The sequence below is a fragment of the Dromaius novaehollandiae genome, chromosome 2 (genome assembly GCF_036370855.1).
Source record: "Dromaius novaehollandiae isolate bDroNov1 chromosome 2, bDroNov1.hap1, whole genome shotgun sequence".
Lineage (NCBI taxonomy): Eukaryota > Metazoa > Chordata > Aves > Casuariiformes > Dromaiidae > Dromaius > Dromaius novaehollandiae.
In genome coordinates this window covers 122804438-122827077 of record NC_088099.1, presented here as the reverse complement: position 1 = coordinate 122827077, position 22640 = coordinate 122804438, and the positions used below count along the sequence as shown (strand labels likewise).

The 22640-nt window shown below is 36.7% G+C and overlaps 1 long non-coding RNA gene across 4 annotated transcripts in view; it reads left to right on the top strand.

Annotated features, from left to right (window-relative positions):
* LOC112991921 (uncharacterized) overlaps positions 1-18428 on the top strand; it is a 30051-nt gene extending 11623 nt beyond the window's left edge. For 3 of the 4 annotated variants that reach the window (XR_003261375.2, XR_010387920.1, XR_010387921.1), the window contains exons 2-4: positions 1983-2078; positions 11276-11428; positions 13416-15235. This is a non-coding gene — a long non-coding RNA (uncharacterized LOC112991921). Of the gene's footprint in view, positions 1-1982; positions 2079-11275; positions 11429-13415 lie in introns of all 4 variants that reach the window. The other variant, XR_010387919.1, reaches the window with a different exon arrangement.
* Positions 18429-22640: the final 4212 nt, after the last annotated feature.

The following is a 22640-nucleotide window of genomic DNA, read 5'->3' as shown; positions in this document are numbered from 1 at the left end:
GGGAAATTTGAGATGAAAAAAATTCTTATGTGGTCTGTTGTCTTGTTCCTGTGTTCTGATTAGAGAAGTTTCGCATCTTTTCCTTTTCCTTTTTTTTTTTTTTTTTTTTCTTCTGACAGCCATCCTTATTCTCAGACCAGTAAAGAACTGTGAATTGTGTTTTGTTCAGGGTTCATGTCAGAGTGCGCTGTCATTCTAAAGCATAACTTCACAGGCTGGAGGTTTAGCAGAGCAGGGCAAATCAGGAAGAAAGAAAAAAGTTGTGATTCATGAGCATGCAAGTGAAAAATTAATCATAGGTCCACAGCTTTCAAAAACCATAGCTGACATACAGGGAAGCCCACTGTACCTACAGAATGATCAGAAGAATTAAAAAAAGCATAGTTTGAGTGGAAATAAGGGTGATTAAGAGAGTAACTAGCAGAGTAGCTCTAAGCTATATATTGATATATTAGTCAGGCCTCTGATTCTGCTGCCACTAACTCAGTTAGCAAAATTTTAGAGTGCTTGAATATATCAGTCGCCAAGTAAAAAGCTAACTGAAGTGGATTTTAGCACTCTAAAAGCTTACCAAAAGTATTGTGCCTAGGTTTTAAAAAGAAACCATACACCGAGCTTGTTATTTGGTATCTCAGCATGAAAGACAACATGTAGCCAGACACAAACCACATTCCCCTACTTTTCAAGACTGCTTAAAATTTATTGCCCATTAAACATTTGTTTTCTCAGTCTTTAGTGGAAACCACAGCATTGTAAACATTGTCGGTGAAAACCGCTATGTAGAGTTCTGACAAAAGCTTCACTCAGGTGTGAGATTCAGCAGACTTTCTCAGGGAACCAGCTGTGAGTTTGATCATAAAAAACAAGCCCAGGTAATGAAACACTAAAATATCAGGCTGCTGGAGCTGTAAAACTGTGCAGGTCAAGTGTATCTAATGTGGTGGTGGTGATTCTCCCACACTTTTATCTTCTACACCCTGGAAGAGGTGAATAAAATAATTAGACTGAACAGCATCATGGCCTAAATCAGTTCAGATCAAGCTTGAGCTTCAGGACTTGGACATTCAGCCAGGCACAGAAGGGAAGTGACCAATTTCTCACCTGCAGCATGTAGGGCCTCTATAATTCGCCACGGGGTAAAAAGGAGCCAACTCACCCTTCAGGCAGAGGGAGATGGGGATATCCCTGAACTAGGAGTGCCTCTGGCTCAGGAGGGCTGTGATATGAATGATTTATAACTTTTTGTGCTTTGAAAATAGGGAAAGTCTTGAAAATAGGGAAATTCAGGACCTCTCTGCATCCATGGGATCAGAAGATCAGTTTTTGTCCTTAGAAATATACTTTCTTTTTTTTGAGATAAAAATGGACAAAATGATTGAGTTCACTTGAAAATGATCTATTAAATAAAGGTGAAACTTAACAAGTTAAAGGAGCATTAACTCTTGATCCCTTTTTAGACTTTGAGCCCAGGTCTAAAATGGAATTTCCTAGAGCAGAGAATGAACCAAACTGTGTTTTGGATACTGCTTCATAGAAGCTTAAGTGAAGATGCATACATAAATAGAGCATATTGTTGGTTTTCTATGTATATTTTGTTTGTGTATGTGTGCGTATATATATATGTGTATATATATATAGGAGTGTATGACTCTTTAATTATGCTTGTAAGAAAAAATAGATTGGTATTTTTATCAAAGGTATTATAATATGGTCATTATAAAATGATCCAGAAATGTAGCTAAAAAGCTGTTTCTATCTGCTTATAAAGCATTTATTTTCCTAAAACTTCTGAATAATATAGAAGGGCAGTGACATTTTCTATCTTAAATTATTCTAACTCTTATAAATTTATTTTTAAAATAATAAAATAATAATTTCATTTCAAAAATGTATCAGAATGTGTAAAAAGTCTTGTTATTTGAATATGCCAATATTGAAAGCAAAATGAAATAAAAATGTCCTCCTCTTGAATTTCTCTTTAGGTATGCAAGTAAGCCTGACTCCTTCAACACTCTAAAAGATATGGAAGAATTGCAGTTCATAGATATTTGGCTACTGATTTAACCACTAATGACATGGTAAGTAACTTCTTATTGATAGCAACTTCATCAGTTCAGTAAATCTGAATATTCATGTGAGGAGTATGACTGAAGCAGGTTCAAAAGCCCACAGTGACATACAGATATATATTGATGTTACTGAAGAACTATGGATAGTTAAATTTTAGCACTAGAGAGGATGTTTCCGCAGAAATGGGCCTATTTTGTCAGCTGAATGCACAATGGTCTAGTGAAGTTCCGTGTTCTGTGGGCAAGGAGACCCAGTTTCTAATAATTTTGCAGGATGGCCAGAATAATTTTTCTAATTGTTCTAGAGTTTTAATAGATAGTTAGCATGTAATTCTTCTTATTTTTAAATAGCAGAAGTAATTATTGCTACACAGGTGGAGGAAGCAAAGTCTTTTATTCTTGACAATTTTCCTAACAACACGGGCATATCCATAGTGTTTTTGAAGAACATAATGATACAAGACTGGTCTACTGAAGCATTAAATATGAGGGTAGAAACAAGGTAGGAGGAACTGGTTTTGATTTTCTCTAAATTACATAGCCATAAATTCATTCAATTCAGGTATTGCACTGGTGTAAACAAGAGAAGAACCAAGCTAGCAATCTTCAAAATGACAAATACATAACTAATTAATTCTATATTATTATAATAATTCTTGTATGTATAGGATAGACAGAGAAGTTCAGGGATTTGCCCAAGGCCACAGATAGAGCTGGAAATGCACCAAGAATTAAAACACAGGAAAAACTGATTATCATTCAGTTCATGCTTCCTATAGACTGTCTGGTGAAGACCATATGTGGCCCTTTCACTTATTTAGGAAGACCTGTCTAAAAAGGATATGACATGCAAAAATCAAACTAATATACAAATATTGTAAATAGTGAATTAACTTTTACTACATTTTACAGTCTTTGATAAAAGTATACCTACTAAATAGGTCATGTAAAGACTTTGCATTGTCAGCACACTGATTATTGTACATATTGTTCTTATAGTTGATACTATCAAGAAAGAATGTGTCACTGAGTTTCATCTTTTAGATGGAACATGGAAAAAATAACAAATCAAAAAACTGATTAAACCACACTAAAATGAACAATGGGGAAACATTACATTTTCAACATAATTAAATGATGAGTGTTAACATATATTGTTAACATATATATGTGTTATATGTATAATATATGCACACATACACACGTATATTTGCTGCAGTATGTATGCAATAGTAATGATTTTATCGCCTGCAACATCAGGATAATAAAGTCTATAATGCGGTTCTAGCTGTATAAAGACAGATCAAAGATTCAAACCAGGTGTGGCTCCAGAGTTTCATTGCTCAAGGCTAATTATTCACAAAAAGTCCCCACCTTAGAAAGTTGTCTAGCAGGTTTACCTTTTGGCTTGTAGACATTTTACAGAAGACACTACCTAAGCTCAGCTATTTTGTATGACACACTACTGCATCTGAAACAATTTCACAGGTTTTATGAGATATTTAACCAACTGCAGATTACACATGAACATAGTTTTCTTTCCCAGAAGTGAATAGGAATTTCCATGAACTTTAGCCTGCACTGAGTTCTCATTAAAACTAATTTCTGTGAATGGGCAAAAAACACTATAGCATAGAGCCTGCTGAAACACCTACCTTGATAAAAAGCAAGCCTACTAAATAACACATATTCTGAACATCACCAAGATATGCAAAACATTACACTACATAGAACAACAACAACAGAAGTCCTTTAAGAATGCATCAACTGTCAATGTAGTTTAAAAGGTCTGTCTTTTAGAGACCTTTTTTAAGGAGAGGCTATATCTTTATTTGCTTATGACTCATCAACCGTGATCAAGACTGCTCCAGTGTGTCTCATAAAAAAAAAAAAGAAAAAGAAAAAAGAAAAAAAGAAAAGATTATTGCAATCGTCTATCTTTGTCATAGCTAAAAGGAGGATTAGCAAGGAAAACAATGTCACTTTTATAGAGACAAAAACTCTGTGTCATGGGCAGCAACTTAAGGCTAAAGTAGAAAAGACAATCCTGCTTCCTCTTGCAGTGCTCTGGATCTGTTCAACATTTTGTTCCAGATTTTTAAAATTAGACCATTCAGCAGCTTTGCTCAATTATTTGAGCAAGAATTCTATATGGAACACTAACTTTATTTCTCAGTAGTAACAACCCACTTATTAAAGTAGTTTCGAGTAGTTTATTTAAATAATTATTTTTTCCTAGCCATAGAGATTGTGGGAATACTGGTTCTGCCTGCCTCTGCTCGTTTGAAACACTGAATTTTTCCTCCTCACTGCACAGGTCCTTCTATATTTAGCTCTTAGAAAAGTCTTGATAGTGTTGAAAAGTACTAGCATCTGCCACATACAGAGTTTTCAAGAGATAAATGAACAGTCAATTTGCATGGATATTTGAATTTAACAGTAAAAGATGAGATTCTTACTAGGTAAAAATTCTCCTGGAAGATAATGCAATTTCCACCTGACTCAAAAATGAGTAGCAATTTTACACAAGAGGACATCTGAATAACTTTTAATCTTCAAGTAGTATTACAAACATCAATTAATTAAATACCCTTGTGAGGGTATTTAGGTATCATTATGTTTGTTTCAGGATGCAGATACTTTATTAGAGGAAAGAGAAATATATATGAGCGATTATATGAGCCTTTACTGGGATCAGGAAGGCTGGGTTTTTAATGCTATGTTCAGTCCACTGACTACACCTGCCATAAAATAACATGTCCACTTATTAAGGGCTACCCTGCATAGAGACAGAATGACTGGGTCACTGGACAGGATGCTCTTGTATGGCCACAGGCCACCAGAGCCTGGTTTCCTCTTTAAGGCAGGCAGGCAAATATCTCTTTCCCTCTGCAAAAACAATATTTTAGCCACTTAACTTTATTAGGTTGTTATAACACCCGTTAATAGGAAAATAGAAACCATTTCTGTGTTATGTGGCTTCACGAGATTCAGCCTTTTGAGAAGGCAGAATCTGTGTTGAAATGTCAATGCATCAAGAAGAAAGCTTTGTATGTTTTTTTTTTTAACAGTAAAAATAATGTTACAATAAATTAAAATACATTTTTTCAGGTCATTCTGATTTGGGGCTTGATTTTCCCCTTCATATTTGTATCAGATTAGAAGACCACAAAGATCCTTTCCTACTTACTGATAAATTCATTTCTTCACAGATTCCCGAAGTTAGAGTTCTATGCATTGTATAACTGGAAAAAATATCGTATTACTTAACTTTGGATGGCACTTTCTGAGAAGACCAGTGTATCTTTATGTTCTTTTTTTTAATTTAATTATATCATGTAGAAGGATTCAAATAACAGAAGTAACTTCATTTCCTTCCCCTTTTTACATGTTTATATACACATTCACTTCACCATGCTATGGCTGAGCTTTTGGCAAGGCTATTATTTTGTTGAAGCTCTCTGGAAAACAAGTTCAAAAAGATTCCTCATGATTTCATCAAAATATTTTTCTTTTCTTTTCTTTTCTTTTTTTTTCTTTCTTTTTTTCTTTTTTTTTTTTTTTGAAGTGACAGCAGGTTGGACAATGAAGTTGCCAGAGATTTTAAGAAAAGGTGCACGAGACTGGCTCGGTTCATCAGATCAGGGTTTCATCCAATAATATTATTTTAAATAAACAAGAATTTTGAATACATAATTATGATATCATTAACCTGTTTTTAACTATTTGGGTATTGTGAGTGATGTGAGACTTGTGAGTGGTGGTTACTTAAGACAGATTTAAACACTGCTCTCAGGAGGTCTCATAGCAATGATGTAGGTTGTTGCTATGGATTTTGATGACCACCTGCGATCCTCAATGATTAAAATACAAATTATTGCAAAGAAGTCATATGTATGGTGATCTGAAATTTGATTACAGACTATTAGTTATTTTATATTAATTAATAGTATTTTTTTATTCAATCAAACCTACTCACTTAAAAACTGTATAGAAGGAGTTGCTGTCACTTGATGTCATATCATCAGTGAAGGCTTTTATTGCCATTATCTAGCAGCATAAAGCTGAACTAATTTGTAGTGCATGCTAAGTAAGGAAATTAGATATGAACTGCCTCACCTTGGGCTCGTATACGTGTGGAATATCATAAACTGCGTCCTGGTAACTCCACTGAGATGAGTGGGATTAAGTAAACACTAAATAAATAGTGTTTGTAATAACATATACATTATTTAATTTAAATAAATAAAAAATACATAAAACATCATAACAATATGACACAATTTGCTGCTGGTGTTGTTCACTTCTTCCCCTAGGAAAAGGGAAAGGAGGGAGGGGAAGAGGCAGCAGAGAGCTCTCTCCAGGACACAGTGCCTCCTGAGGGTACCCTCAGGTGAGCTGTAGCTCACTGGCCAGCCATGGCTCAGAGATCTGTCCTGAAATGTTTGTCAAACTAGTATGGAAATGCTAATAAGGAGCCACTGATGTAATGCCTAAACATGTGAGCATATATAGCTCACTTGTGCATACATGACATTAGAGACAGAAAATCAAACTGAGGAATTTTGAACACTGAAGTCTTCAAATATGATGCGAGATTTCTGATTTTCTTTTGAAGCTGTGTATTTGGCAGGGGAGAGGGGGAAAAGCTAATGCAGAAAGAGAAACCGTGGGCTATACGAATACGAACTTAGGGTTTTCAGGAACTTTGCAAATATTTAAGAAGTTAAAGCTAGTAAATAAGAACCAGAACGTTAATTTTTTGTGAGCTTCTGCAGATGACACACCTTATTTTACCTGATTATTATATAAATCATGAACTATGAAGATAATTGCTTTCCTGGCCAAATGACAAAGGAATTCTTATTTCCAGTATATGCCTTGTTGAATGCCAAAGGCATTGTACATGCTAAGGCTAATGCTTTGTTGTATAATAGACACCTACTGATTAGTAGTTCTCAAGCTTAATTTGGTTATGGTATGATAAATTAGGGAGTGTCTTTCTTAGTAAAACTGACATATTTTTCCCCCCCCACTGGAACTAAAATAAATCTGAATTTCCAATACAGAACCTCCAGAAAATTTAATTAGATTGAAATTAAATGACCTCTCGCATTTCATATACTTGACAATTTTTTAAACGGTTCTGATCTTCTCATGTTTCAATGCTTTGCCCATCTGACTGTTTTCCAAAGTTACATCAAGCAACATGGCTGCCAGGCTCACGTGTGGCTCCTTTTTCTATACTTTTCCTGGGGGTAAATTATACAATTTTCTTTACATTCTGCTGATGTTTTTATTTGCCCTGAATGATTTGTCTTCTATATGAGATACACACATTTCTCTAGTTTGAACCCTAGCAAGGGGGAGGAAACGGAACAATGGATTTCCTTGGGGAAGGTTTCTGAGAAGGCTGAGGCAGCAGTGTCGTTATAAAGGTGGGGGATGGTGGTTATATCAGTGGTGTCTCACTGGCAACTGAGGATGAGAGAGAGCACAATGTCTGCTGCTGGCGTGAGACAGGACTTTGTGTTTTGGGAGAAAGGGAGGGGGACAGAGGGAGAGGAAAGAGCTTTACATCACCTCAGACATCAGTCCAGCAGCTGCCCAGCAATTAAAGGAGAGAGGCACATGTAAGTGGCTGTTGTGTTGTCTAGATATGTCTATCTTATGCTTGATAAAATAAAGATAGATGAGCTTTTAATCCTTATTAAAAATGTACCTGACTTCTCCAAATCAAGTCTACCTTTTAAAAAAGGAGCTATACAGCCTTAAAACCTTTGAGATTAAGGGTCTGAGAACAAACAAGCATTTGGAAACTGGGTCCAGCTTAATGTGGCTGCGCTGGGAAGTCCCATGTCCATAGATCTGTACCAGTCCGGAGTCTGGGCCAGACAGGCAATCACAGTAAGGTCCTGGGGTCTACTCAACTGAGCGGATGCTGAGGAACCTGGTGGACCCCCACAACCACACACAGCAATTTGGTATAAAAAGTTTTGAGATTAGTGGTTTGATACATAGCTGCATCTATCAGTTACCCCTGGACAAGACTAAATGATTTCATATGTAGCAATCTGCCTAGAGGACACTGGACAACTTTCTTAACTAATATGTGCAGATGGCATACTCAGTTGTTACCTGGCAGCTCTGTTTCGGTGGATCAAGCCTCGAAGGACACTATGACTCCATGGCTAGAGTTGTGATCCTCTGCCTTGTTTTTGTGTCGCTACATTAAAGAGAAAAACAATTTAAGTTTTCACTTGTCATTATGCTTGTAGCTATTTCTCAACGTTGCCAGTCCTGTGCTGCCCACTTACCCAGTGGTACATCATATAGAGACTGCAATCCCTGTTGTAAAAAGCGTCAGGAGCAAAAAGCTATTTATTTCCTTTTCCTTGAGCTGGTGTGCTGGATAGGAGCTAAATAAGCTCTGAATATCCTCACTAAAGCATAGTAAATGAAGTACAAGGAGCCAAATTGCTACAGCAAATATGCAAAATACATGCCAGAGCAAATGCCTGTAACTTGCGAAAAATATTTGTGCAAGCAAATAAGGGGCTCTACAGGAATCAAAGCACTGGGAGAGCGAAACTTTACACCACTCTCTGTGACGTGTTTGCACTGTGGTGTTTATGTGGGAGTAGTTACCAAAGATCAAAGGTCACATTTCAAAAGAGGAAAAGGATAATGTATTCACCTTATTATTCCCATTTAGCTAAAAGATAAAGATAACTGTTATTTATATAGTTTATGGATTGTGTCTTTGTGAGTCTCTCACTCAAAACCCACAGGCATTAAATGACAGTGCCCACCTTAAATTTAATATCCTGTGAGGAAAGTATAATTCTTATAATGGAGAGCAGGTGTTTATTAGGTGTTCCTACCATTGCTGGCCTAATATTATAGGAATATCAAAATCACATTGAGTCAATACTTGAAGTGGTGATATTCCTGTAAAGGAGGTTGTAAATCATACCTTAACATACACATATGTCTGTATATATTTCAGGTTGGCTTCTATAAAAGACAAGCATTGGATCAGAGAAGATATCAAAGAATTATTTTAACTATTTGTTAGTTTTTAATATGGGAGTTGTTAAAAGAGTGAGTGATTAAGAAGAGAGAAACAAAGACACAAGTTCCTAATGCCCAAATGATAAATATATGTAAGGCAGAGTCCTTCTCTAGTCTTATGCTAGTTACTTAACTTCATCAAGGAAAGCTGACTTCCCTCTATATCACATCTATTCAAGCTTTGACTTAATTTCTTGTAAGACTAGAAACTATAGGTATATAGTAGGAAGAATGCATCATCTACTCTCTCCAAGTACAAACCAAATACCTTCTGTCATTCTTTCTAAATAAATGGTTTAAATCCTGAAAGTGCCATTACAAATGCTCAGAGAATTATCCAGATTTACCCATTAAGCAAGCAGACAGTTTCTACACCCGACTTTCTAAGACTGTCACTTGGCTGAAGGCCATGGGACACATATAATGAAGCCTGAATAGCCAAGAGGCAGAAGAAGTCAGAAGCGTTGCTAATAAGCAGGACTTGACGATGTGTCCCAGCTGTCTATGGTCCCATTTTGACGGAACAGCTGGCATGGGCATGCAGCTGAGCTGAGAAATCACCCAGAGGCCCCTGCTGACTCGCTTCTACTTAAATTGTCATGCTGAGGCCAGCCCATTCCTTCCTCCTTCACTTTGGGGCTCAAATGTAATGAAAGCCATTAAAGAACTGCAGTCATTCAAATATTTATTAGAGGTTGAAGAAAGAATGAGTAAATCAGGAAAGGGCAGGGAAAATTTGTTGTTTCAAACAGAAAGCTTGCATACAAAAAAAAAAAAAAATCTCCAAAACAACAACAAACTTTGCATGTCTATAGTACCTGGACACCAAAGGTCTCCAAGTATTAAATAACTATTTAATAACTGAGAAAGACTTGCAGCATGATCTGAGTTTGTTAAATTTATCTTCCTTGACAAATACAGAAAGAAAACAGAACTCAAAACCTGTCTGCATTCAATATTTAGACAAACATGTCGACAAATGTCTACTATACTGTCATTAGTACTGCTTTCCTCATAAGCCACAAATAATTGTACAGTTCTTCTTCCACAAGAGCTAATTCTCACTTCTCAGCATTCTCCTTAAGTGATGAAGACAGGACATCTGAAATGCCCATCATCTGCCATCAGAAACAATTACTAATGCTATTTATTTAAAATGTAGCTAAGGTACAGAATAATGAATCAATCCTGATAGAAGTGAATATCCGATACTTTGTTTTATGTATCAGAATGTTGCACCAAATCTGTTCAGCACAGAGATATTGTATTTGTTTGTTTAAAATTTAGAAAGCATACCGGATAGCACGTGTGATGCAATGCAGCATGTGTAGTGATACCTGAGGTAGTACATGTGTTCATGTGCACATGACAACACCATGAAGAAATACTAGATAAAGTTTTGAAACTGCACTGCTTTTCAGCTAATTAGTTAGAATGCAATGTGCCACTGATACAGTTATCAGTGCCAGCTGAGTCATTACTAGTCCAGATTTTTGCTCTGTTGCACTGCATAGACCTCCCTTAAATGTTATACAGCTAAATTATTTAGGTACTTTTACAAATTTTCCAGTTCTCTGTACAGTCACATATAATCTCAAGCAGATTCATGTTGAATAAATGTGAAAATAGTCTTTGTGTAAAGAATATGTGTAGAATAAATAAGTAAACTATAGATCTGCTGCTTGGTCTAAGCAAGGTTGCTTGCAGAGACCAAGCTTTCAGATTGAAGTCATAATCCCAAGGCTGTACAAAGAGAATTTTTTGTACCCCTTCCTTGTCTCTTCATTGGAGGGAGGGCTGGAAGATGGAAGGAATAACAGAAAACGTTTTCCATTACCTTCCTTGGTTTGAGCGTGGTCAGGCTCTGCATGTTCTCATATGATTTGAACTGGGACCCTTGACGTCAAACATTTCTTACTCATTTGACACCCTTATTAGAGGCCACTCCAAGGCATTCTCTGTGGCACTCTACTCACTCTTTGGAAAAAAATAAGTTGTAATGATGACTGAGATATAAATTACATTCAAATTATTTGGCTTGAATTTATCTTTATCCAATATTTTAAGAAAGATTAGGGTTGAAGGCTGGACTAGGATCCAGATGACCTGACTCTTTTCCTGTATCCTTCCAGTATGGTCTGCCTCCTTGGAAAAGTCTCTTCGCAGCTCCGTACTTTGATTTCCCTCCTTGTAAAACTGACTACAGATATTTCTACCCCTTGTGAGACGGTTCAAGGAAGTTTCAGGAGAAGGATGCTATATAACGAACAAAGAGACACAAGACAGTAAGTAACCTTATATCAAGATTATTAACAGATGTTCATCAGTCAGTAGTCACAGTTATCAGTGTGATTATATGAAGATCCAGCAATGCTTGTCTTTATGACTGCTTTCACTCACATTGTAGGAAGAATGCATTAATCTGGCATTTTTAACAAATTTTTTTTGTTCAGAACAGTTGACCTATTTATTTTGTCTGCTTGGGTGCAAAAATGAGACAAACAAATAAAAATGATGGGAACAACAGAAGTGGGAAAACAAGCAGCATTTCTTGATGTTTATCACCACTTGGCCCTCTGCTTCTTTTCCGATAATGCCAGCTGTGGTATGCATGTATCTCAATGTACCTGTTCACCTCTTCATTTGCTTATACTATTCTTATCCATATCTTCTCCTCCTATGTATACGTTATTATATAAATAGCTATGAGTTAGCTACTTTTCTGTGGTCTACCCATGCTCTTTAATAGTAAGCTGTTCAAGTTCCAAAGTAACTAGCTGATATTAGAAACAACAGCAAAACTCTCTCAAAATAAGAAATCACGGATATTTAGAGAGGAGCCTCTGCAACCTTAAGCATGGACTGTTTTGAGTGTTTACATTCCTTCAAAAAGGAACTCATGCTTCAAAGCCATGTAATCTCTTACAAGGTTTTTGGGGAAAGTTAGCAAAATTGCACTGTTAAATAATTGTGAAGAGACTGAAAAGAATTACATGAGAATAGACATTTTAGAGGGAGTGACACTGTATTACCAGTAGTTATTACCCATAAAGACATCAGCAAAATATTTGATAACTGTGCTCTCCATAAAGGAAGAGATGAAGTAAATTTGCACCAATGAACACATGATAACCTTCCATAATAATCTTGCAAAGAATGTAGCTAGCAGCAGTAAATGGAACAGAAAATGTGTAAGAAAACAGCTATATGGAGTGGAATTTTTCGAGCTATAACTCATGGCAATGGAATGAGATTAATTACTATTGCTCTATTTAAAGGTCATGTTGAGAAAGACACATTGTTTTCTCATAAATACATTCACAGGCATATATGGTTTTGACTATCAAGTAGACTGGCCCAAGGCGAGCTAATTGCAAATTGGACTATTATTGGCAATTCAGTGATATAGTTAGAGCATGGAAAAGAAAATGATAGCTAGGACAAATATATTTAACATCAGCTACTTGGAATGTGTAAAAACTTTTTCTTTTCATTATATGTAGAACATACTAAGTAGAAAATGAACAACATTTAGTATATAAAATAAAGTATACTATTTGGTTATAAGAATGTGGAGACTGACTTTTCTACTTTTAAGTTCTGTGAGAATTTACAAATAAAAGTCGTTTTTGGCAGTATATGAACTTCTTTGCTCTATAAACATGAAACATTGGTTGCTTTCCAACTCACCTCCCCACAAACCTCCTTCCGTGAAGGACACATATTATTCAACAATAATCAAAAGCCCTTAGATCTCAGTACTATCTCCATCTTTTCTCTGCGTGGCAATGCACTTGAAATGCACAGGAGTCATTTCCAGCTGGTCTGTCTTTTGTCATCTCAATCTCATGCTCAAGGCACTATTAGTTGTCTCTTATATATTAATTAATATTTCTATCTGCTCCATCTTCTCTACCAACTCTTGGTGAACCGGATTCTTGGCCTCCTGTTTGTCTAATAATACAAAAATGACTCTAAATGATTAGGATCCACACAGTGAAAACACATTCCTAAAGTTTTCACATGCATATTCTTCATCCTATGAGTTACTTCTAGACTTTCTTCTGCAGTTCTTATTATCATTCCTTTAAAGGTCTTTTGCTCATTATCCATATCCTTCATAAATACCACACAATCTTCTGACTGATTCTTAATTGTTGCCTGACTGATCTTCTGACTGAGGCTTAATTACTAGGATTTTTCAATGTTTATGATAGACTAGTATATTTTGGTGGGATCTTCATGGTGGCTTTATCTCTCTTTTACCAACAGAAAAGCTGGGAAAGGATCCTGGAATGCAGGGACCGATACTCAATGGCTGCTGGGGAAGAGACAGACAGTTGCTCTCTGTTTGAGCCATCCTTTGGTCAGAGCAGCAACACAAGGTGCTCCAAGCAAAAAGCAGGGATCAGCTGCTCGAGCCATATCAGCTGCTGGAAAAGTCAATCCCCATACTATCGAGTCCATACAAAGTAATTGCTGGCAGTCATGTGCCTCCCAGCAGTGTGATTACTTGGCAGTCTCCTGACCTAAACAGTTTCCTGTTTTGCCTAAGCCTAAAGCCATCCCTGAATCCAAATTCCCAGTTTGGCAGATGATGGGACGAATAGGTATGACAAAGGCTCAGTGACATTATGGACAGGCCTAGAGTCAGGCTTTTGGGTGTCTATGGGTCTCTACTAATAGTGATGTAATGACAGAGGGATGTAGCTATCAACAGCATATGCAGCAAGTGAGGGAGAGCTGGAGGATTCTGTGTATATACATACAGCATCAATTATTTCCTGCATTCTTCTGTGGCTGTAGCTGTATGTAACTTGTTGTAACTGGAATGCAACTTTTTTTATCTGAAAGCACTTAGGGCCAATGCATTGATCCACATGTAGCGGAATGAAAACCAACCTTAAAAACATAGTAAACAGCACCAAATATTTATAAGTATTTAAAAATATTGATAAATAATTGATCAACAGACAGAAGGAGCATACAGAAAATAAATTCTTTGTAAGAAATTCCACCTTTCGTATGACTAGCAAAAGGTAGTAAACTTCTCATGAAGTTCTGATCAATACCAAAACAGAGTGGCCACATATCAATAGAAAACAAAACAAAACAAAACAAAACAAAAAAACATTAGCTCATTCTCTTCCCTCTCACTCTAATAACCATCCAGTCTGAGCTTAGAAGCACCAATGAATTTTAGTGTCTGTTGTCAATCCAGCTTCCTTGCTCACTTGTAACCTGCAGGGCTCCTGGAAATCATTTCAATGACACACCCAAAACATAGGAAATCTACCATCCACAATTCTTCACTTTCTTTCCCAGTCTTCCCCTTCCCTTCTGCACATGCACCTACTTCTGTATTTATTTTCCCTGAAGAACAAAGTTGAGAAGAAGAAATAAGACTTCTAAGAGATGAGATATACATAAAGAAAGGTAGGTTCATGTGGCTTGGCCCTTCAGAACTGATTCCAAGTTTCAATATAAACAAATCTATAGACCTTCTTACAGCATCCATTACATAGTGCACCAGAGGATAAAAGATTTTTTTTTAAAAAAAACATGTATTTCCTTACTTCCTATTTATATAAATTCCTTAAGTTGGGCCTGAGTTTTCCTGGAGGTATGAGGAGATATGTTTAGAGAATCTTCTCTCCAGAGAAAGGTCCCTAGAGTTTAGACAGTAATTTAAGAAGTCCTGGACAGTGTTGCAGCTGATAGATATGTATGTGTTTCATATGAACTGTAATCAATGCAGGCTCTTTTTTTAGGGGCAGGCTGACATGTCCATCAAGACATGACAGAAGGGGAAAAAAAAAAGATTTAGAGATTTCAAATTGCTTATAACTGGGTCACATTAATCTGTGATAGCTAACAAAACAACAATAGGAACATATTGCTATTGTTATCATTCTTCTTCTTCTCTTCTTTTGATCCAGCCTATTTAGCTGTACCACGCTTTAGATTACACTGTACGTGCTCCTACTGAGAGGCTGTGTTTATCCAGGAGTTTGTGCAGCAGCAGTCCAAGAGCCTTGATATGCACAAGGGACTTGAATTTACTTAGTAAAATAAATCATCATGTATACGTCTTTTGGTGGTTTTTTTTGTTTGTTTGGTTTTTTTTGTTTTTTTTTTTTTTTGAAGCATGCAGTCTACAGTATTTCAAATCTAACAATACCTGTGATGAAAAGTTATTGGCACCCCCATCATTGTGACTAGGAACTAATGAAAGCTAGTCTGGATGTGGAAAGACAAATTATTAGGACAAGATCCAGCCCTGAGAAAACTCTGAATCAGGTCTGTGAGGTCCTATCTGAGGTCTCCGTAAGAGATTTCTTGGCACACAAAACACAGATTTGGAGGAGGAGTGGGTAGTCTCCATTTAACAGTAAACATTTAAATATTTTATGTTGTGTTTTTTGGAACAGGGATTCAAAGTTCAGTCTCCCAACGCCCAGCCTAGTGTGCAAAACAGCAGTCTCTTGGAAAGTCATTCTTAACCTCTGTCCGCAGATGGTTAATAATAACACTGGGCACCCTCATGAAAAGTGTAGAAATGAGCCAGAAGATGGATTTAAATGCATATTCCCCTTACTCACTTACTAGAGTAAGTACTACAGCCAATAGATGGCTGGATTAAACTCTACCTTCACGAGTTTTGTGAGAAAGGACTGGTTTAAGCATCAAACTTCAACAGGAGACTCAAATAGCAATGGATGGCTTCTTAATCCTCTTCAGAGTCAGGGATTAATCTATAAGCTTCCCTCCTAAATATTGCTGAGTAGTCAGTTTAGGCAGCTCCCTGATTCTAGTGTTGGTTCTTCAGGATCCTCATGTAAGCTCAAACGCTTTGTCCATACATGCTATGGGAAGCTTAGGCATTTAGTTTAAGGGCTATGTGTTCTATTGCTGATAAAATGGCTAAAAATGAAGTCCACCACCTTTTATGCAATTTGGGTTACATGAGTACATTTCTTATATTTCTGGTAGTTAGGAACTGTTGCCGAAGTTCACGGTAGAACTGATGCTGACTTCAGTGGTGCAAGGCCAAGTCCCAAAGGCACATTTACTTGAGTTTTCCACTGAAGCATGTCCTGAGATGCAAGAACTTTCATGGAGATTGTGAATAAATGAGCACAACAGACTGCTTAGCGTCTACAGAGTCTATAGGGCTTAGCCCACACAAATCACAAAGTAAAGAAAGGGTAAGTGAACCTCACTCATCAAGTGTTCCTTTGTAATGAGACAGCTAGTCAAGTCTCCTTTGACTAAAAGCTTTATTACAGATTGTGTACTATCTGTATGGACCAGAAGGCAGGAAAAGTCTTCTATTTAGTTTGCTGTGATTGTTTACTATAGGAATCTTTGCTGTTATCTGCAATGATCCCTTCTTGAGGAAGTAATAGGAGAGTAGGACTGGTGATCAAAATTGGTTGTAGTGTAATAAATAGAGAAAGACAAAAAATGACAAAATAAAATTAAACATTTTATGGAGCCACACTTTAATTTTGTAATTAAAAAGCATCATTTAATCATTAATCTTGATTAAAAAATCAGTTTCCCACAGGCCAGCTTCATGGGGTAGAACCGTTCAGAGGCCTGAACACATTTGGTTTAAGTCCAGCAGGCATAGTACTGCTGTCACCCAACCTGCGACACAGAACAGAGATCGGTAAAACCTAGGTGATCTGCTGTGAACTACACTCCCCTGAAGAAGCTTTTATTTTCCCACATTACTGGATCTCTTATTTTTCTGTCATCGGGCTGGTGCATTCCTGCTATTGGGTGACCATAACTGGACTGCAAGAAACACAACTATGGTATTGGGCCCTAGGTATAATATCAGTATATCATGTTACTGCTGTGCATCTGTACTATGGATTTGATTGTAGATATCCTCATGGCACTCATACTGTACACAGCTGGATAACTTCAAGAGATGATGTCTCATTATTCACTAGGTAAAACTGCAGTGGGGTTAGCCCTTTCTTGAGCCACACTGCAGTGAACTGATTATAAGAAAAGGATGTGTGATTTCAGTATGATACCTACAATTCATTCCTTAACAAGGAAGTTACAGTTTCAGATGATTTCACCTACAGTCTGTACAGACCTGTCAAGTCACATGTGCTGAGTAAAATGCTCACTCACCCTTTTGGCCCCCACCTCAGCCTGTCCTCATACAGAGACTGCCTCTGCTTTTGGAGCACACCCCATGCATCACAGGCAGCTGACAACTGTTATCAGCTCTTCCCCCGGGGAACACCCCGCTGTGCAGGTCCTGCCTTATCACAAGCTTATCCAGCATGATTCCAGTATCTTGCAAAATCCCATTGCAACATATTCAACAGCTCCTCTTGCTGCAGTGTTATTTACCTTCCTCTAAATAGACACAACTTGCACATGAGTTGGGAAGTAAATACAATCCTGCCTCCATTTAGTCAACTTTCTGTCTGTCTTGGAAGGTCACTCATGCCTGAGAGGAGTGTACTGAGATTATTACATTCTGTAAAATATTAACCCCATCTTCTAAGCATATGGGGAAATTCAGTAGATTTTTTTGCTGATTCAAAGCAGAATACTTTTTTTAATTGTTCTCTCTGTTACTCTCTACCTGCAAAGAAAACTTGACTTAAATGACATATCCTTACTAATTCATTCCTAGCTTGTATTTTCAACAATTTTTTTCCATTGCTAATCTTTCATATATGCATGGGTGGAGTACTCATGGCAGCTCAAACCTGTTTAACAAGAAAGAATCTACTGCATAAAGGAAGTATGTATCTCCATTACCACATTTAAAAACTATAATTGGTAACATATTCTGGAGTTTTAGATTGATTTCAAGAACTTTTCGGTAAGTTTTCATTATGCTCTTTTATTTAGAGAAAACTTGTTCGTTGACGCTGAATATTTCTGAAGAAGTGTGTCAACTTCCTAAAATTTTGTCAGGCACAGGATATAGTCTCTTATACTGAGATTGCTATGTCAGATTAATTTACTGATCCAAAATAAGGATATTCAACCTTTTCTTGTATTGCTTAATTAATTTCTTCCCTGATAATCATGCAGGTTAGGAGAAATATTGAAGTTGTCATAGCAGTGTGATAAAAGACATAGACAGTCCAAACAGCAATTCATATGATTGGAAATGCAAACTTTAATCTTCTTTACTTTGTATTGTTCAGATTTTCAGTCATAATGATAGCTGATAACATTTTTTGTCATTGTTTTCCTTTCCTGAATATTGCATAGAAATAAATGAACACTCATTAAAATATATATTCCTTGTGGACTCCCTGAATGAATTTTTAAGCTTGCTATGGACTACAACTAAGGAAAAATAGCAAAAAACACATGCCATAGCTTTAATATTATGGAACAATCCAGCAATCAACCCAATAAGCACAACAATGTCTAAATTAAAAACACACTTGTAAAATATACGCAGCATTTGGTTTTATTCAAGCAGGGTGTGCTTTGTTGAAAATTCTCTATATAGTTGAGAAGGTCATGCAATATTATGATCTAGAATAAATTGACTAAATTAATTAAAGCAATTATGGTTAGGACAAGCATATGAAATATTTAATTTAAAAAGAATAGTCTAGTTTTTGGGACAAATCTCTGTTCCTTGAATAAAAACTGAAATAGAATTGTGTTATAATTATAGGACAAAAATAGGATAAACTTTATCTGCTCATTATAATTCTAATAGAATTATAGAAAGCTTAATAAAAAATTGAGTGAAATTCTCCCATCATTCCCTGCACATGAAGAGCCAGCTCAAGCCAGTTTCTCTCCTATTGACATTCTCAAACAGCCTGCCAGATACTTTGGCTGAAATCGTGGCTGAAATTCCACTAATAACTTTTCGAATAACTGATCACCAATATATGGTGAAGAGGCATGGTCAGCAGCCCTTTTCTGGAGGCGTTCTCTCATTGCACGCCTTGCTTTCCTGTAGCCCATGCAGCAAGCAGGCTCAGCTGAGCCATCACCAGAGCATGGTCTGCTTTAGCATGACACAACTCACACTGCTGCTTGCAGTTGGACTACTCTGGTCTGTTAAGATCTATGACTCACTCGTGTCTATGTCCCTGTTTAATATATTATAATAAATTCTTTAGTGAGCTGGAGTTGAACTGTTCTAGACAGCTTATATTAACATGACTCATTATTATCTAAACGTTCAAAGGTAGAACTGGATCTATGTTGTCTGGTTTCAGCATAGTCAAACTCAACTTGCAAACATACATTTGCCTGGAGGCGTATATCACTTAAAAACAAACCTGAATTTGCTATGCCAAAAGTAGTATTTGCTAGTCAGTCCTAAATTTCAAATCCTATCTTATAATAAGAAATAGTAAAGAATTAAATGTTCTATTAAATTTGAACTCTAAATTTATTTGAAAAATATTTGTTTTGATTATCAGAGTCCTGCTTTGTCCCTGCATAATTTATACTGTATGCAGTCCTGTTCCTCCCACACCTCAAAAGGGATGTAGTAGAGCTGTAACAGATCCAGAGAAGAGCAATAAAGATGATCAAAGCTATGGAACAGCTTCCAAGGAGGAACAATTACATGGGCTAGGGATCTTCAGCTTAGAAAACAGACAATTGAGGAGATATAAAAAATGAGGAGTGGCATGGGAAGGGTGAATAGACATCAGTTGTTCATCCTTTCATTCAATACAAGAAGTAGTGACATCAGAAGAATTTGCAGGTGGTAGGTTCAAAACAAAGAAAATGAGGTGCTTCTTCACGCAACATGTATTAAGGTTAAGCACCACTTGCCAAAGGCTTTTGTGAAAGCTAAAGGTTTAAACAAGATGAAGGACAAACTGGAGAAGTTCATGGAAGAAAAATCCACAGGGTCACAGAATACACAGAGCTCATAGATTCCCTCAGTTGCAAATAATCACTTATAATATTTGGGAGAAGTATCACTAAATGCTTGCCCTGTTTTTATAATTTTTCACTAAGTATCCAGTTTTGTCCACTGTCTTGGTCTGGTCCAGCACAGCTCCTGTGTTTTGTGTTCATTAATTGACCATCATTAATATGTATGTAGTACATCTGTAGTACATCATCTCTCAAGATTTGTTCCCAAAGAACATTGCAGAAAATCTGATGGAGTATAAATAAAATATGGATGAATACAGTGTGATCTACATTAAAAGCAAAATGGAATACAAAATATTAGTCAAAATATCTATAGCTTAAATATACTTCAATATTTTTAGCATGCCTTCCATTGTAATATAAAGCATTAAGAGATTTTAATATTGCTATGGAAATATATTACAGGAGTATCTTTCACCATCAATGACATTACATGCCAAAACACATTTTTAAAAATGATTATCTGCTATAGCCATGAATGTATCTATTTAAAACAAAAGGAAAATGCACAAGGTGCATAATAAGGAATGAGATGGCAGACAATCATAGGCTGAAGAATCTGACCTGTGACAGAGGTCGTATTGCTAATTTTTATATGGATCTCATTGAGAAGCTCTGTGAGGAAATACTTGGTTCTGGCGGATCTGCTTTACTTAGACTGCAAAATTGATAGTACTTTTTAACTCATGGTTAATCTCATCTCTGTGGTCAGATGATTTCATATTTTCTTGGGAGATTTAGGATGAAAAGGAGACATAATATATGGACATTTTCTGGGTAATGTAAGTGAGTTATTGGTGTGAGCTCACTGCTACACTAAGCAAGACTGCGCGAACAAGTGTGAATCCAGCCAGCAAAACATGCGGATGTCAAAGGAGAGGTTTTGAGAGTCTTCCGTAAATGAAAGTAAAGAGCCTATGCCTCTTTTGCACCTTGCTTTCTTTGAGGAAGTGGGAAATACTTGTCTCAGCAACAGTGACTCAAACTCAACAGTAGCAAACAGATACAGACAGATTTATATAAACAAATGTATTCAATACAAATGGAGTACTTGAAACAGGATGTTGGCTGTGCTTTTTCTGTACTTTGCTATGCAATGAATGGCAGCTTCTTTTCTGTCAGTCATTATACCATTGGGCCACATTGCATTGGGCTCCAAATGACACACTCTGAAGTATCAAAGTCTGACTGCACTAATTGGAAACTCCTGATTGCTCCATGATTGCTCCAATAAGTGGGAAGGGACAGTGTATCAGCAATTCTGGGAGGAGCTGGGTATGAACGGCTGTTCACCTTCCAAAGTAACTGCACTTTAGTACAGTCACTTCCCTAACATGCCTTTTCTTTTCTAGTAGTTCACTTATAACATGCAACTGTAAAAGAAGCATTAGCTGAGATGCAGCTTACTTACTATAGAATAAAATAAATTACCATGAAAGGGAATCAAAAAGTCATAGCTAACTTCTGAGTACCTCTATTCTGAAGATACTGTGATACAGGTTGTAACTTACTTCAACTGGTATGTAGACTTGTACACTACTAACTGTCATAATAACATAAAATAGGAAAACACAGCAATGAATTTCTGAGGTATAGGTGGTTTGCTTTGTTTTTATACATGTATTTGGCAACATTTTCATGTTACTTTCTGATTTTAGTCCTGGACTGTGTGTCCTGTGCAGCTCAGATAATAGCCTTTGTTTTAGCCTCACAGATATTTAAAAACTGAGGCAGTGTGATCGAATAGTGCATAGTTATACTTGATGAGGATATTCCACTCACTGTGAATAAAGAGTTTTTAAAAATAAATATCTAATTAACGACATCTTCTAATAAAATTATTTTTACTATACCACTTCACCATTTTCTGTGGGCTGTCATCACGTCAAAGTTGAAGGAAACGAAACAATTGACCAGCTGTAATACAGCACACCGCCTCAAACTGGCCAACAGAATATACTACTGTCATCAAATAACCCATCAACAAATGAATGGCATCTTCTATTTTGTCTTAAGTATATTGTTCATCCAAAAAAAAAAAAAAAAGTCCACAAATGTTATAACATTAAAACCTCTTTTTTTTCAAACAGGAAGGATGTTTCATTATTGTAAGAAACTCACAAGACAGACCAGTGAAAGTAGTAGCTCATGAGCAATTAGTAACTTCTGAGAAGTAGGAAAAGAAGACTAAAAAGAAGTCCAAAGGCTTTCCTCTCTCCTGGGGGAGGTTTGGTGGAAGAGATAGGAGAGCTTTCCAAGAACAGGCAGCAAGAGGAGAAGAAGTGATCAATTAGGAGAGAAGCAAGTAAGTGAAGGGGAGTAAGTGCACGGGGGCGGGGGGCGGGGGGGAGTTGGGAGGGTGGCACCAGGCATGCAAATGGATGGTAAGTTAGGTGAGCACTGGAGGAAGCTGGAGTTTAATACAATATGGAAAAGGGAGCTATAGAAAGGTTTCAAGAGAAGGGAAAACAAGGAGGATTCAGGAAGAGGACTTCAGAAAGTTGGGAAATAGATGATCAAACCTGCCTACAAGTTTGAAATGAGGAATAAACATGACTGAGTACATATAAAGACAACACTGGAATGGAC